At 42.4% G+C, this 15,166-nt stretch overlaps 1 pseudogene; it reads left to right on the top strand.

The window, feature by feature from the left end:
* Positions 1-1,128: 1,128 nt before the first annotated feature.
* Positions 1,129-1,820, top strand: LOC101438203 (small ribosomal subunit protein uS3-like; annotated as a pseudogene).
* The last annotated feature ends 13,346 nt before the right edge of the window (positions 1,821-15,166 follow it).

The following is a 15,166-nucleotide window of genomic DNA, read 5'->3' as shown; positions in this document are numbered from 1 at the left end:
TGAGGGTGTGATTAGTTAAGGTGAAGTGTGACCAAACTGAACCAGGTGGGCTTAATCCAACATTGCTGCAGTCTTAAGAGGAAGCCAAAGGGAATAACCAGAAGCTGGAAGTTGATAGAACCCAGAAGAGAAAAGAGAAGGCACTGCCATGTGCATGGCCAAGTGATGGAAAAGCCAAGGAATCCCAAAGATTGCCTGCCAGCCAGGAAATACTGACCCCAGGAGAAGCAAGCCCTCTAGCCTGAGTCAATAAATTGCTGTTGTTGTTGTTGTTTTTTAAAGATTTATTTATTTTAATTCCCCCCCCCCCCCCCGGTTGTCTGTTCTCTGTGTCTATTTGCTGCGTCTTGTTTCTTTGTCCGCTTCTGTTGTCGTCAGAGGCACGGGAAGTGTGGGCGGCGCCATTCCTGGGCAGGCTGCACTTTCTTTCGCGCTGGGAGGCTCTCCTGACGGGCGCACTCCTTGCGCGTGGGGCTCCCCTACATGCGGGACACCCCTGCGTGGCACGGCACTCCTTGCGCGCATCAGCACTGCGCATGGGCCAGCTCCACACGGGTCAAGGAGGCCCAGGGTTTGAACCACGGACCTCCCATGTGGTAGACGGACGCCCTAACCACTGGGCCAAGTCCGTTTCCCAATAAATTGCTGTTGTTAAGCCAGCTCATTGTATGGTATTTGTTTCAGCACCTGGAAAACTAAAACAGACATCATATCTATAGAAATACGTATTTATATATAATTTTGAGGATCAAGTGAGAAAAGGGATGCCAACATATTTGGTAATATTAGTTTTAGTATTGCTAGTAGCACCTCCTTTTCATCGAGCACCCACATTTTGTGAAGATCCTCTCAAAGTATCAGGCAACATGGTTCCCAGTCCTCTCTGAGGGAGCTGATCCGTTGCCCCCTGCCTTTCCACTCTCATTAGCAGTCAGGTCTGCCTTGGATATGAAAGCCTCTGGGGCTTTCTCCAAATGGCCAGAAATTCACTCTTTACAGACAGCACACAGCCCCTGCCTGTAAAATGCTTAGACAGAGGGATTTCTCATTAACATCCCAACAAGAGGCTTTTTTTAAAATGCTTTAATGTTTTCCTTTAGACCACATGGGGCGGAAAGAGTGTAAATTTCCAAGCAGGGGAAGTTTGTCGCTGGCATCTTCTAAGCTGAACTAAAGGAGTTTCCCACTCAGGAACTAGCTGAAGGTGGCTACTCCGGAGTTGAGGTTCGAGTTACACCAACCAGGACAGAAATCATTATTCTGGCCTCCAGGAGACAGAATGTTCTCCCTGAGAAAGGCCGGTGGATCCGGGAATTGACTGCTGTAGTTCAGAAGTGGCTTGGCTTTAAACAGGGCACCAGAGGTCTACGTGCCGTTGCCCAGCTGAGTCTCTGCAACGCAAACGCCTAGGAGGGCGTGCTGTACAGACGGCCTGCCGTGAAGGGCTGCGGCTCATCATGCAGAGTGGAGCCAAAGGCTGTGAGGTCATGGTGTCTGGGAATCTCCAAGGGCAGAGGGGTCAATCCACGAAGTGTGTGAACAGCCTAATGACCCACTGGGGACCCTGTTGACTACTATGCTGATACCGCTGTGTGCCATGTGCTGCTCAGACTGGACCTCAGTGTGAAGCTCAGGCTGCCCTGGGACCCGGTGCTAAGACTGGGCCTAAGAAGCCCCTGGCTGACCATGTGAGCATCGTGGAACCCAAAGAGGAGATCCTGCACACCACTCCCACCTCAGAGCAGAAGGGTGGGAGGCCAGAGCCGCCTGCCATGCCCCAACCCGTCCCTACTGCACAAAAGGGTTTCCTTGGCAGCTGAATCTGGAGCACGGATATTGCTCTATAAAGACCTTTAATAAACCTTTTTTTAAAAGGCACATGGTCTGAGTGTATGTCCAGTGTTCAGTCTGAGGGTCATATTGGCCCACGGGAGCACTGGTGCTTGTCCTTACTTGATGGGTGCTTAGGGTCCCCTGGCTCAGGATGTTTCTGTGCTTTCCCTAAAGCCCTCTTGGGCTTTAACTCTGTTAACTCTGTTCGTGTGATATTGGCAGGGCCCAGAACAGGAAGACCTGAGCAGACCTAACCAGAGAAATAACTGGGGTGGTGAATCTGGTGGCAGTGAAGTTGGACTGCTAGCAGGCAGCACCCGGATTAACTGATCTGTAGTTCAGGATAAGAAATGAGATATACATACATATATTTTTTTAATTGTGGTAATAGCACAAAATACCCCATTTTAATCATTTTTAAGTGTACCCTTAGGTGGTATAAATTACATTCACAAATTTGTACTACCATTTCCAAAATTTTTCCATCATCCCAAACAAACTACCCATTAAGCAAATAGCTCCCCATTCCCCCCTCCCTGGTCCCTGGTACCCTCCAATCAACTTTCTGTCTATGAATTTACCTGCTCTAGGTATTTCATATAAATAGAATCACAGTGTTTATCCATTTGTGTCTGGCTTATTTCAGGCAACATGAAGTCATCAGGGTTCCATCCATATTTTGACATGTACCAGAACTTCATTCCTTTTTACAGCTGAGTAATATTCCACTACATGTACGTTCCATTTTTATCTGTTCATCTATTGGTGGACAGTAGTGTTGTTTCCACTGTGTGGGTATTGTGAATAATGCTATGAACAATAGTGTTCAACTAATATTTTTAAGATGATTTTTCCTGATGAATAAAGAAATACACATCGCATGTAGAAAATAAACTGTCAATTTACATTTTAGGTACTGTGTTCTATGGGTTGTACATTATATATATTCTCATATAATCCTCAGCATCTCTAGAATGTAAAGGGAATTTGCTTGTGTCACTGAAGTATAAAAAACACTTTTTACAATTATAAAGAGCATTTAAATTGAAAAAAAATTCTTATTAATAGCTAAAATTTATTTAGCAATTACTATGTGCCAGGTATGGTACTAAGCTCCTTAGCAAACTATAATTTAAGCCTCTCTACAGCACTCTGAAGTATGCACCATTATCATCACTATTTTCGGTAAGGAAGCTGAAGGACCAATGATGTCGACTAACTTGCCCAAAGGCAGACGGCGCAAGATTCAACGCCAGGTAGCTGAGCCTAGAGGGCCACCCTTACTCACTGCCATGATCCACTCATCTGCTCTTTTCCCTGCCATGTTTCTGTGCGGCTCCCAAAACTTGTCCAGGACTAAAAACATTTCTTTTTCTAGCTGTGCTCTCTGGAGGTAAAGTTCTGTGACCTGGGCCAAGTCATCTCTTTTCCCGGACCTTAGCCGCACACCAGGTAAATTATGCAGAGGGTTAGACTAGGTAACGTGTCAAATCCCTTCCAGTCCTGAAACTTAAGATGGATTCTTCCCCAACATTTTGTTATATTTTGAATTTTATTCCTCTTCCTTCCTAAGGCAACCAAAGAGCATGAGGGGAGAAAAGTAAAAGCAAATGCTATAAAAGTGTGCTTATTAACTAACATAGGGAAATGAAAAGGCAACAGAGAGGATTCCATTTATATCTCCCTTGAGGATTAAGCTATAATCTATACTGTTTGATTTTTATAATGCAGTCAGTCAGAGCTGGGACCCTGTAGGGGTCTCTTTAAGCCTGACACTGAAAGAAATAATTCAATTAAAATAGGCTTGAGGCTTTTACAAGGTATTAAGCTCCCTAAGAGGAGATTTTGGACTTGCTCAAATCACCTTCGAAATCAGCCGTGGAGACCATAGGAAAGTGTAAGAAGGTTCTGCCAGGGGTGTTTCCAGAGACACATAAGGAGGTTAGTTCCAGGCTGCTTGGAAATGGGGTTGTCAATGTGGGAATCATACCTGGGGTAAAGAGGTTGCCCAAAATCTTCCCAACAGCTCACTGGCATCTGACATCCATTTTATCATTATGAATACCCCGGATAAAACCTATCCTTCCATAGAAGGAAATAAGGTTTAATAACTATTATTAACAAGCACCATTCATTGAGCACTTTCTATATCTTATAGTTTGAGCCCACTTTTTAGATAAGGAAACCAAGGTGACAAGAAGTGCTGTGACTGGTTCAGAATTACACAGCTAATAAGCCATAGATTCAAACCCTAGTCTGTGGCACCAGACCCAGTGCTCTCCAGCACTATACCATCTAAAATACATGTGCCTTATTTTTGCAGAAAACTGAACTGGGAAGAGAGCTCTGGGAAAGTTTGTGCATACAAAGAAATATAGACAGTCCCTCCCCTCGGACACATGCAATCTGATTGGCAAACATGACTCACATTCAGGATAGCTCAAACTAAATTACAAATGACCAAGGTCAGATCCAGTCATGAGAACAGTTTTTCATGTGGCCAGGGCAAAAAGAACCAAATTGCCAAAAGGGAAGGATGTGAAATGGGCAAGCTGAAGATAAAATCATCCTCCACAAGTCTGCTGAAGGCCAGCCCAGCTAGCCACTTATTTTTACACTGCAATTCCTTGGAGTCAGCAACTGTCTTTGTTTTTTGTTTTTGTTTTTTTTTTTAAAGGTTTATTTATTTATTTAATTTCCCCCCCTCCCCTGGTTGTCTGTTCTTGGTGTCTATTTGCTGCGTCTTGTTTCTTTGTCCGCTTCTGTTGTCGTCAGCGGCACGGGAAGTGTGGGCGGCGCCATTCCTGGGCAGGCTGCTCTTTCTTTTCACGCTGGGCGGCTCTCCTCACGGGCGCACTCCTTGCGCGTGGGGCTCCCCCACGCGGGGGACACCCTTGCGTGGCACGGCACTCCTTGCGCGCATCAGCACTGCGCATGGCCAGCTCCACACGGGTCAAGGAGGCCCGGGGCCTGAACCGCGGACCTCCCATATGGTAGACGGACGCCCTAACCACTAGGCCAAAGTCCGTTTCCCTAGCAACTGTCTTTGTTAATCAATTTCGTATTCCCAGGACCCAACACCTACGTTTTGCTGGGATAATGCAGCAGTGTCTGGAAAATGGAAAACAAACAAATCTAAGAAAGTCAAGGAACAAGAAATCTCAACCTTAAATCTAACCATATTCCCTTCAAGGTAAAAAAAGAAATCCCTGATTTCTGTCCAGCTGGGAGCCAGAGATGTTCTGTCTTTTTGTTTTCAGTCATCCTATAAACAAATATCCTTCTCATAATATATTTAGTGCTGCATTTTTCACATTCTTGTGCTTTTAGTGAGTGATTTCACTATTTAAAATGTCTTCCAAGTGTAGTGCTGAAGTGCTGTCTAGTATTCCTAAGGCTGTGATGTGCCTTATGGAGAAAATACATGTGTTAGCTAAAAGCTTCAGTCAAGCATGAGATGAGTTATACTGCTGTTAGCCAAGAGTTCAATGTTAATGAATCAACAATATATATTAAGTAAGATGTCCCTAGACAGAAACATACATAGAACAAAGTTAAGTATTGATCAGTTGACAAAAACAGGCTCATGGGAAACTAACCCTGTATTTCCCCTAGGAGCATTGGTTTTGTATTTGCTAATTTAGTGTGCACAGAGACTATAGACTACCATGAATAACAAGAATTCATTTTATATATTTGCACATGTATTTATACATGCATTCATAGATAAACATGAAAAAGGCAAATCACAGAGTGATTGTTTGATTGAATTCAACATTTTTTAAGCCCACTCTCTGCCCTGCTTATACTCCTTCAATGGTTCACAATCACTCTCAAGAAAAATTCAGACTCCTAAATATGGCCTTAAAGACTCATCGTCATGAGGCCTCTGCCTCTGACTCTTCAGCCCCTCATCCTTCCTCCTCTCTTCTCACCAGTTCATTTTCAATTCCCCAAATCTAACCATGCTCCCATGTTCTTCTTTCTCCTTCCTTTCCTCTCCTTATCCTGGAGAATTTCTACCCATCCTTTTAAAACTCAGGTCAACCATCACCTACTTTTCCTTACATTTTCCCTAATCTTTCTGCATATCCAGGAAGAGATTGGTGTTGCTCTTCTGAGCAACTATAGTACTGTGTGTCCTGACATCCCAATTTATGGTCATTGTTTATAATTCCCATTTCCCTTAACCTGTTCCCTGAACATTCAGAAGGGACTTTTTAGTAGAATCCTGTCTCTTCCCTGAGAGTGCCTCCCCTGCAGATCCCTCAAGTGGGGACTATGCTCTCTCCTCCAGGCCTGAAGTAGGGTGGCATCCTCTTTGCTCTTCTCTGTCCCTTCCAGACCATGCTCCTTCTTCCTCTGTAAAATCCTGCATTTTCAATTTCCCAGAATTCAGCTGGGGAAAATGAGGCAGAGGGCTTTCTCTTTCCGGGCCTCCTCTCTCAGTCTCAGTTACCCTGCTTTCTTCCCAAGTTCAGTTGTGGGCTATGAGGCATATGGCTCCCTTCCTTAGCCTTCAGCTGCTCATTGGACCCAGCCCATCAGGGACTTCTTTCGTTGCCTCTGTGCTCAGCCGATTCCAGACTCCAGATCTCTCAGCCTCGCGGGATTCTGTTTTCCTGCAGTCGTCTCTCACACATGGCAGGATCAATATGGCTCCTTTCTCTGCCTCTTTCTCTCTTTGTCTCCATTTATGTAAAACTCCAGTAAGATAGTGGAGATGCATGCAACCTGTGTCATGCCTCACTGACATAGTATAATCAAAAGGGCCGCACACCCATAGGAATGGACTAGTTTAAGAACATAATCTTTTTCTTTTTGGGACTCACCAAATTCAAACTGTCACACTCACCATCTCCCCTGCCCTCATCCCCTCATTTGATTCCTTATACTTCTCAGATTCCCTGTTTCACTGTTACAGTTCCTCCCTCTTACCTGCATTGACTGGCTCATTGTTAAAGTCATAACCATGAACCTTAAATAGTCCCTAATGCAAGTATATTCACTATCCTCCCTCCTAAATGTCTTTTTTTATGCCTTTTCCTTTCTTTTCAGACCTCAACAATTGACTGTGCACCCTTAAATCATTTTTTTAAAATGAAAGCAATCAGATGAGAACTTCCACACACTCCTGCCTTCCCTTCTGCCTCAGTCTCATGCATCTGCACCCATGTGCTCTGCTGTCCCTTCTGTTATTATGAGGCAGGACTACAGACACCATCCATTCAGGTCAACCAAGAACACCAACCCCTGGGACACCAATATTCTATCCTTTTTACCAAGTTTTCCAAGTCCCCTAATGATTGAATGATTCCACTGAGATGTAAAATGAGCCATGGTGGGGATGTAGATCTCTTTTATTTTTGTTAAATTGCCAATTTAAATTATTCCTTTGTGCTTTGTACCCAAGTAGAGAGTAAGGTCCTTAAAATGTTATTATTTCAACAAGCACAAGGCTGCGCATCCCTGTATTGTTCATCCAGTGGATGTTATTTATCTACACTGTCCTTATTTCAAGTACAGTGACCCAGAGAAGAAAAATAAAATAGGATTTGAAGTTTTTAATGTATTGTGTATTCATTTGGATTTAAAAGCAATCGTTCAAGTCAATCACTAAAAGTAAAATCTTATGCATAGTCTTATTTCTTTGTAATCACCGGCTCATCTCAACAGTGAATAGTGTGTGGGGTGGGAATATGTTTGTGAGGGTAGGAGGGATGCCACTTTTCATTAACTTTTGAAAGAAGTCTTCTTTTTCACCAGTTTTTTACAGTACTACGAATGATTATTCTCTCCTTCCTTTCCAGCCCAAACTGTCAATAATTCAAATTCTCACTTTCCATATTAAGTTAGATGGGAACACAGCAAGTAGTCTTCTAGAATATTTGCATTTTAATGTTTATTAAGCACTTACCATCTGCTTTGGCAGGATGTAAATGCTTCTTGGCTGTTAGCTCAATCACTCCTTAATCTGGTTTTCATAAGGTAGGTAGCAGTTTGTCATCATCCCTATGTACAGACTTGGAAGCTGAGTCTTAGCTAAATTGAGAGATCATCCCACGGTCTTTAGCTACTAAGTAGGGGAGCTGAGGATCAAGCTTAAGCAGTCTAACTCCCGAGCATGTATACAAAGGACACAGCAGCCATTTCCCTCTTAGAAATTCACTTCTTTGTGTCTTAAAGTTCATTGAGTATTTAAAAGGAAAATGTGATGAACGAAGTCAAATTTCTCTGATAAGAGATGAGTTAAGTCTAACAAAGTGGTTTGAACTGCATCAAGAAAAGGGACTAGCAGGGTCAACATGAAAATTCTGCTGATGGAGAGGTTACATTTTAAGTTCTTACATGTTAACACATTAGCAAGGACTGGGTGACTCCAATCTCTAAGCAGCTAAGGGAGGCAGCCTAAAGTAGTGATTTTTAGAGTGAAATGGCCATGATTTAAAGCCAGGCTCCTCCTCCTGCTAACTTTGTGACCTTGGGCAACTTACTTAATCTCTATGAATCTCAGATTCTTCCTGTATAAAATGGAATGACTATAATAGTAGCTACAGTTGATCCTCATTATTCACAGGTTCTGTATTTGCAAATTTGCCTACTTGCTAAAATTCATTTTTAATCCCAAAATCAATACTTGTGACACTTTCATGATCATTTGTGGACGTGCATAGAAAGGTGCAATGTGGCAAAGATTTGGAATTGCCTGATGCCCACATTCCCAGCTGAGGTCAAACAAGGCAATGTTCCTTATTGTTTCAGCTCTCATGGTATAAGCAAATGTCCTTTTCACAATATATTTAGTGCCACATTTTTTCACATTTTTCGATGATTCCACTGTTTAAAATGGCCCCCAAGTGTAGTTCTGAAGTGCTGTCTAGTGTTCCTAAGTACGAGAAGACTGTGATGTGCCTATGATGGTTAAGTTCAAATGTCAACTTGGCTAGGTCATGCTGTCAATGACCTGTTGTTTGGTCAATTAAGTACTGGCCTGATTATTACTGTGAGAGTATTTTGTAGATGGATTTACATCTATAGTCAGATGACTGTACTTAAGGCTTATTGAATCTACAATCAACAAACGGGATTGCTCTCAGCTACGAGGGAAGCCTCCTCATCCAATCATTTGGAGGTCTAAGAGCAGAAATGAGGATTTTCAGAAGTCAGAAAGAATTTCTGTCTCTTCTTCAGCCAGACAGCTTCTTCTGAGGAATGTAACTTCATCTTCATTTGAATCTCCAACTTGTGGCCTGCCCTGCAGAGTTTAGACATGCCAGATTTCAGAATCACCTTTTTCAAAGATTCCAACTTGCAGCCTGCCTTATGAAATTTGAATTGCCAATCCCCAAAGTATCTTTATGTGTGTTTGTGTCTGTGTATCCTATTATCCTATTGGTTCTGTTTCTCTATTGAACTCTAACTAATATAATACCTTATAAAGAAAATACTTATGTTAGATAATTTTCTTTCAGGCATGAGTGATAGGGCTATCAGTCATGAGTTCAATGTTAATATATCTTTAAACAGAAACACAAATAAAACAAGATTATATATTGATCAGTGAACAAACACATTGTGGCCAGTGACTCACAGGAACCTAACACTGTATTTGCCCTAGGAGCAATGGTTCAGGTTTCACTAATTCAGTATTCATAGCAATTTTACAGAACATAACTACCGTGAATAATGAGAATGAACTGTCCTCCGTCACATCAGTACCAAGTGTTGGCTAAAAAGACACCATTAAACCCTGAATAAAGTCATCATGGAACATATCCAGGTGAGAGATGAAAGAGACATGGATCAAGGTGGTAAAGGTAAAGATGGCAAGAAGTCATCAGAAACATATTTTGAAAGGTAGAACCTTCAAAATGTAAGTGGAAAGGGAAATTGAGAATCAAGTTCTAGTCTGGGTAAGAAGGTAGGCAGTGGTGCCAGGGACAAAGCTGATGGAGGCTGACAATGCATTCACATTCCGTGATGGTTAGGATGATAGGTCAATTTGGCCAGGTAATGGTTTCTGGTTGTTTGGTCAAGCAAGCACTGTGAGGACATTTGATTGCTTCAGTGGCTGATTATATCTACAATAGAGGGGATTGCCTTCAGCAGTGAGAGATATCTCCTCTAATCAGTTGAAGAAGTGATGATTTCAGCAGTCAAAAAAGAATTTCCATCTCTGCTTTAGCCAACCAGTGTTTCCTGGAGAATTCATCAAAAACCTTCATCGGCATTCACAGCTTACAGCCTGCCCTACGGAATCTGGACTCGTGTATCCCCACAATCATGTGAGACCATTTTATAAAATCTCATAATATTTACAGATTTCTCCTGTCACTTCTGTTTCCCTAGAGAACTCTGACTAAAAGAGATTCTCAAATTGGAGAAATAATGCCTAGATTCAGCTATTCCCTGTATACACAGTAATGTAAATTGTTCCAAAAATCTTCTCCAGGAGACCATCTCTGCCAGTCCAACAAGTGTCCAGAGGATTATTTCTTTGGAGTAAGGTAGTTCTAGGGAGTTAGTTCATAGGTGTTCATAAGTTCTCACTTCCCACACCCTCAATGATTTCCTCCCCACCCACCCAAAAAAAAATATAGCTCTTCAAGTCCCAGATTCATACAGGAGATTTCAATTTGAGTTAGCTTCAACCTCAGTTAAAAAGTAAATAACAGTATGATCTCTATCTTTAAAAAATAGGTATGTATCTGGAAGCAAATACAGCAAAATATTAACATTTGTTATCTCTCAATAGTGGTTTTATATGTGGCTTACATTTTCTTCTTATTTTCTAAGCATTTAATAATGAACAAGAACTTTCATTAAAAAATACACTTCTTACATTTCTTAAAAATTAAATCTCTGGGGTAGTAAACAAATTAAAAACTGTCATTTATTTCTTAGCATGAATGAATGGAGCATTTATCTCCCATGTGCATGCTTTGATAGGATGAGTAGAAGAGATGAGACCCTGATCATTTGATGGAGTGTGGGTTATCTAATAGGTCGAAGACACAAGGAGGAATGTGTTCGGCAGGTGCTTTCCAACATGGACAAAGATAACCTGAAACTAAGGGTTAATTCATGGAAATCTTCTCTTCACCATCTCTGCAGGTGTATTCTCAGAGGTAGACTAAGGGTTCAGCTCAAGGACATGAGTTATGGAAAATGCAAATATGCCCCATATTGCCAAATATTGTTTGTGGGGTCATGGCTAACAAAGAACAAGGGACAGCCTATTTGTTAAATAAATAATTATCTTGTTTGGAATGCAAACAGAAGCAAATTCAGAGCCAGGCCTTCCAAAGAGATTCTTGACTGAGGCTGATTCAGGCCTGACCAGACCTCATGGCCAACTTGAAGAATCACCAAGGTATGAGGCCATATTTTGGCTCTGAGGTGGAAAAAAAAAAAAAAAAGGACGTGAAATCACTTCAGACACTACTTCCCCCCACCCCTAAAACAGAAGGGGATAGTTGTCATTGCCCAACCCTTACCCCCAACTCAACAGGCTTTCTGCTCCAAAAACTTTGAACTTTTGGCTTATTTCCACTCTTCCTTGGCTAAACTGACCAACATCTGTTTGTTTTAGCTCCTGGGCCCAGGATTTCATATATGCAGCAGTTTGACTGATTGGTATTGGGAGGCTTGGTAGGAAGAGATTTCTTCCTTCCAAGGACAACAAACCCCTATAGTGTGTACATGGGAATTATGTAGATGGATGGAGACTCATAGAAACAAGGGGTCAGAAAGTTCAGAAGCACATTTTCCAGCTGAATGGTAACATTTAAGGAACGCTTTCAATAAAATTTTTTTCATCACATCATCATAATAATGCCTAATAATAAAAATTATCTGAAAGCTGGAAATAAGAGGATGAATGCATGCCTTTTCAATGTCATTTTAACAGGCTCATCAAACTACTGCTTAGTTATAAAGGAGAAGAGTCCTTTGTTTAGTTTCACCATTCGCTACTGGATTAGAAAATAGCCATTATGAAGTTGTATGTTAACTGTGGAATTCTGTCACAAAGTTATAATTTCATTGCCTTGTAGGACATTAAGCAGTTTTGTATCATTTAGAAAATTCATCTCAACATTCCTTTGTCTGGCTAACTATACAAATCTCTATTTTTCAAATTCCTTTTTGGAACTAGCTCCACCATCTTATCCATTCATGAGCTGAATATACACTTTGACGCAGGTTCATTATCTTTTGTATGAAAGTCATGTTTTAATTTTAAAACAAAAAACATATTCCTTATTTTGCAAAAGATAAAATATAAATTTCAAGGAGACCAAAAGAGCACATCTCATTAGACCCTGAACTCAGTTCTGACGCTGAAGCCCTTCCACACTGTCAAGTTAAACAGCTGTGTGGCCATGGCCAAGTCGCTTTCCTTCACAGGGCTCAGTTATCTCATACGTAACTTTTAACAGGTGGAATAGATAATCTCTTCAGTTTCTCCAGACCTAGTGTTCTCCAATAAAGTTAATTACTTGTCAAAATAATTTAAAAAAAAAAATTGCAGCCTGGTCTTCAAGTCCTGTCCCCAACCTACCCTATGCCACCTCCATCCCTAATGATGCTACTTTAAGAGTGTGGAAGGGAAGTGGACTTGGCTCAACTGATAGAGTGTCTGCCTGCCACATGGGAGGGCCAGGGTTCAAACACAGGGCCTCCTGACTCATATCGTGTGATGAGCTGGCCCACACACAGTGCTGATGCGAGCAAGGAGTGCCATGCCATGCAGGGGTGTCCCCTACGTAGGGGAGCCCCACACACAAGGAGTGCACCCATAAGGAGAGCCACCCCATGCAAAAAAAGTGCAGCCTGCCCAGGAGTGGCACTGCACACACAGAGAGCTGACGCAACAAGGTGACACAACAAAAAGAGACACCGATTCCTGGTGCCACTGACAAGAATACAAGTGGACACAGGGGAAACAGACTTGGCCCAGTGGTTAGGCATCTGTCTACCACATGGGAGGTCCACGGTTCAAACCCTGGGCCTCCTTGACCCGTGTGCAGCTGGCCCGTGTGCAGTGCTTATGCACAAGGAGTGCCCTGCCACACAGGGGTGTCCCCCACGTAGGGGAGCCCCACGCGCTAAGAGTGCACGCCGTAAGGAGAGCCGCCTAGTGCAAAAGAAAGTGCAGCCTGCCCAGGAATGGTGCCGCACACACGGAGAGCTGACACAGCAAGATGACACAACAAAAAAGAAACACAGATTCCCGTGCCACTGACAACAACAGAAGCAGACAAAGAAAAAGACGCAGCAAATAGACACAGAGAACAGACAACCGGGGTGGGGGCGGGGAAGGGAAGAGAAATAAATAAATAAATAAACCTTTTAAAAAAAAAAAAGAGTGTGGAAGATTGACTCATGTTCCTGCAGAGACATGTTCAAGTCCTAACCCCTGATCCTACACGTATGAACTCATTTGTAAATAGGATCTTCTTAGATTCTTTTCAGGTAAGGCCAAACTGAATCTGGGTGAACCTGGATCCAGTATCACTGAAGTCCTTAGAATCAAAGGAAATTTGGACACAGAAGTACAAGATACAAGAGGAGACAGAAAGAGACCGTTTAGCATGTGGCGGAGATAGTGACTGAGAGACAGTGAGCCACCACCAGATGCTACTGTCTGCAGCATGGCCATGACCTGTCCATACCTTGACTTTGGACTCCTCACCTCCAAACTGTGAGCCAGTAAATCCCTGTTCTGTAAACCAACCAGTTGGTGGTATTTTCTTACAGCAGCCCCAGCAAACTATGGTAATGAGTAAGGCTAGTTCACCCAAGGCAGGAGCCCAAGGTTCTTAGTTTTCTCCCTCCCCATCACACTGACCTGTCCTCTGTCCCATCCACCAGGGCAGATTTCAAAAAGGTATGTGCTTACGTTATAAACTATAAAGTAACCTTGAAAGCTATTAAAAGACCACCATGGTGCACACATGTGCATACCCTCCCTAAAGGAGTATCTGTATTTGCATCCCAGGAAAGATAAAACCTTTACTTGGTGAGCAGTGGAATCCCAGGCAATGGGACAGGCAAGTGCAGTGCCACTGTGAGAACAGGGAATTCTTAATATCCCAACAGCGAATGTATTTGCAGAGCTGATATTCAGTCCAAATTGGCCAGAGGAGTGTGCTGTCCAGATCGGTGCCCTTGCCACACCAGCTGTTCACTATTTTGAACATCATCCTTGCTTTTTGGCTTGTTCAAAGAGTCACATCTGCCTCCAAGTAGACACAACCGTGACAGAATCCCTGCATCTGTTGCTAGTCATTCATTTTCTCTGACACAAAATGTAACATTTGTACTTGAACACTGCTTTTGATTAAAATGATTAGACTTGATTGTCATTATTCTTCATTAAATAGAAAATAGACGCTTATGTGTTTTTCTTTTCTAAATGTTTCTTCAATGACATAACTTAAATAATGAAAACAACTAACTCAGAGACTCTTGTAAGGACAAGGAATGAGCTACCTTACTTATCCCATCAATGAAGCTTGTCTTTTTAAATGTTCTTTCTCCCTCTTACCTGGCAATTAAAAGACAAGCATCTCTGCTGGGGAAAGGTGTGAGTGTGTATGTCTTACAGAAGAGGAAAACCAGTGGCACAGTTTCTGCCTCTTCCAATGCTGGAGCCACATAACATATCTTTACCTGTGGGTGGGTTGTTCTAACATTATTTTTTATAAAGAAAATAATGAGAATTTTCTGGTCAGTATCAGCAGGGTGTTGAACCCCTGGGTAGAAGGATGTTCAGAGACGCTTATTGCTTATTGATTAGAATGTGATTAATTAATTTATGAAATGTCCAACCCTTTTTATTTAATGAGGCAAGCCTATATAGTTGGGCAAGGTCATTTCCTCCCTCCATGCTTTGGGTGCTGCAATTAAGATCTATAGGCTTTTGGACTGATCATGTGATAGACAGGCCCTGAGCCTCAACAGATTTGCAACTCCTACACTCTGGTTTATTGGACTTACCCCATTCATCTAACATGGAAGTGAAGAAGGTCAACCACCACACCAGGGAGCCAAGAGTGCCTACAACTGAAAGCAGGAGAGTTGCATCCAGCATCCATCTGGAATCTAGGCCCCCTCTTGATATGGATGTGGAGTGGACACAGCCATTCTAGGGTCCACGGGATGAAGGCATGGAGTGTGGATTGGAGTGGACTTACTGATATTCTATTCATGAACTATTGTGATTAGTAATCAAAGAAAATGTGGCATTGGTGTGGAGAAAGTGGCCATGGTGGCTGCTGGGGGTAGGGAGTGGGAGGAAGAGATGAGATGTGGGGGCATTTTCAGAACT

This window comes from Dasypus novemcinctus, chromosome 2 (assembly GCF_030445035.2).
Source record: "Dasypus novemcinctus isolate mDasNov1 chromosome 2, mDasNov1.1.hap2, whole genome shotgun sequence".
NCBI classification, from domain to species: Eukaryota; Metazoa; Chordata; class Mammalia; order Cingulata; family Dasypodidae; genus Dasypus; species Dasypus novemcinctus.
This window is presented reverse-complemented; position numbering and strand designations above follow the sequence as displayed.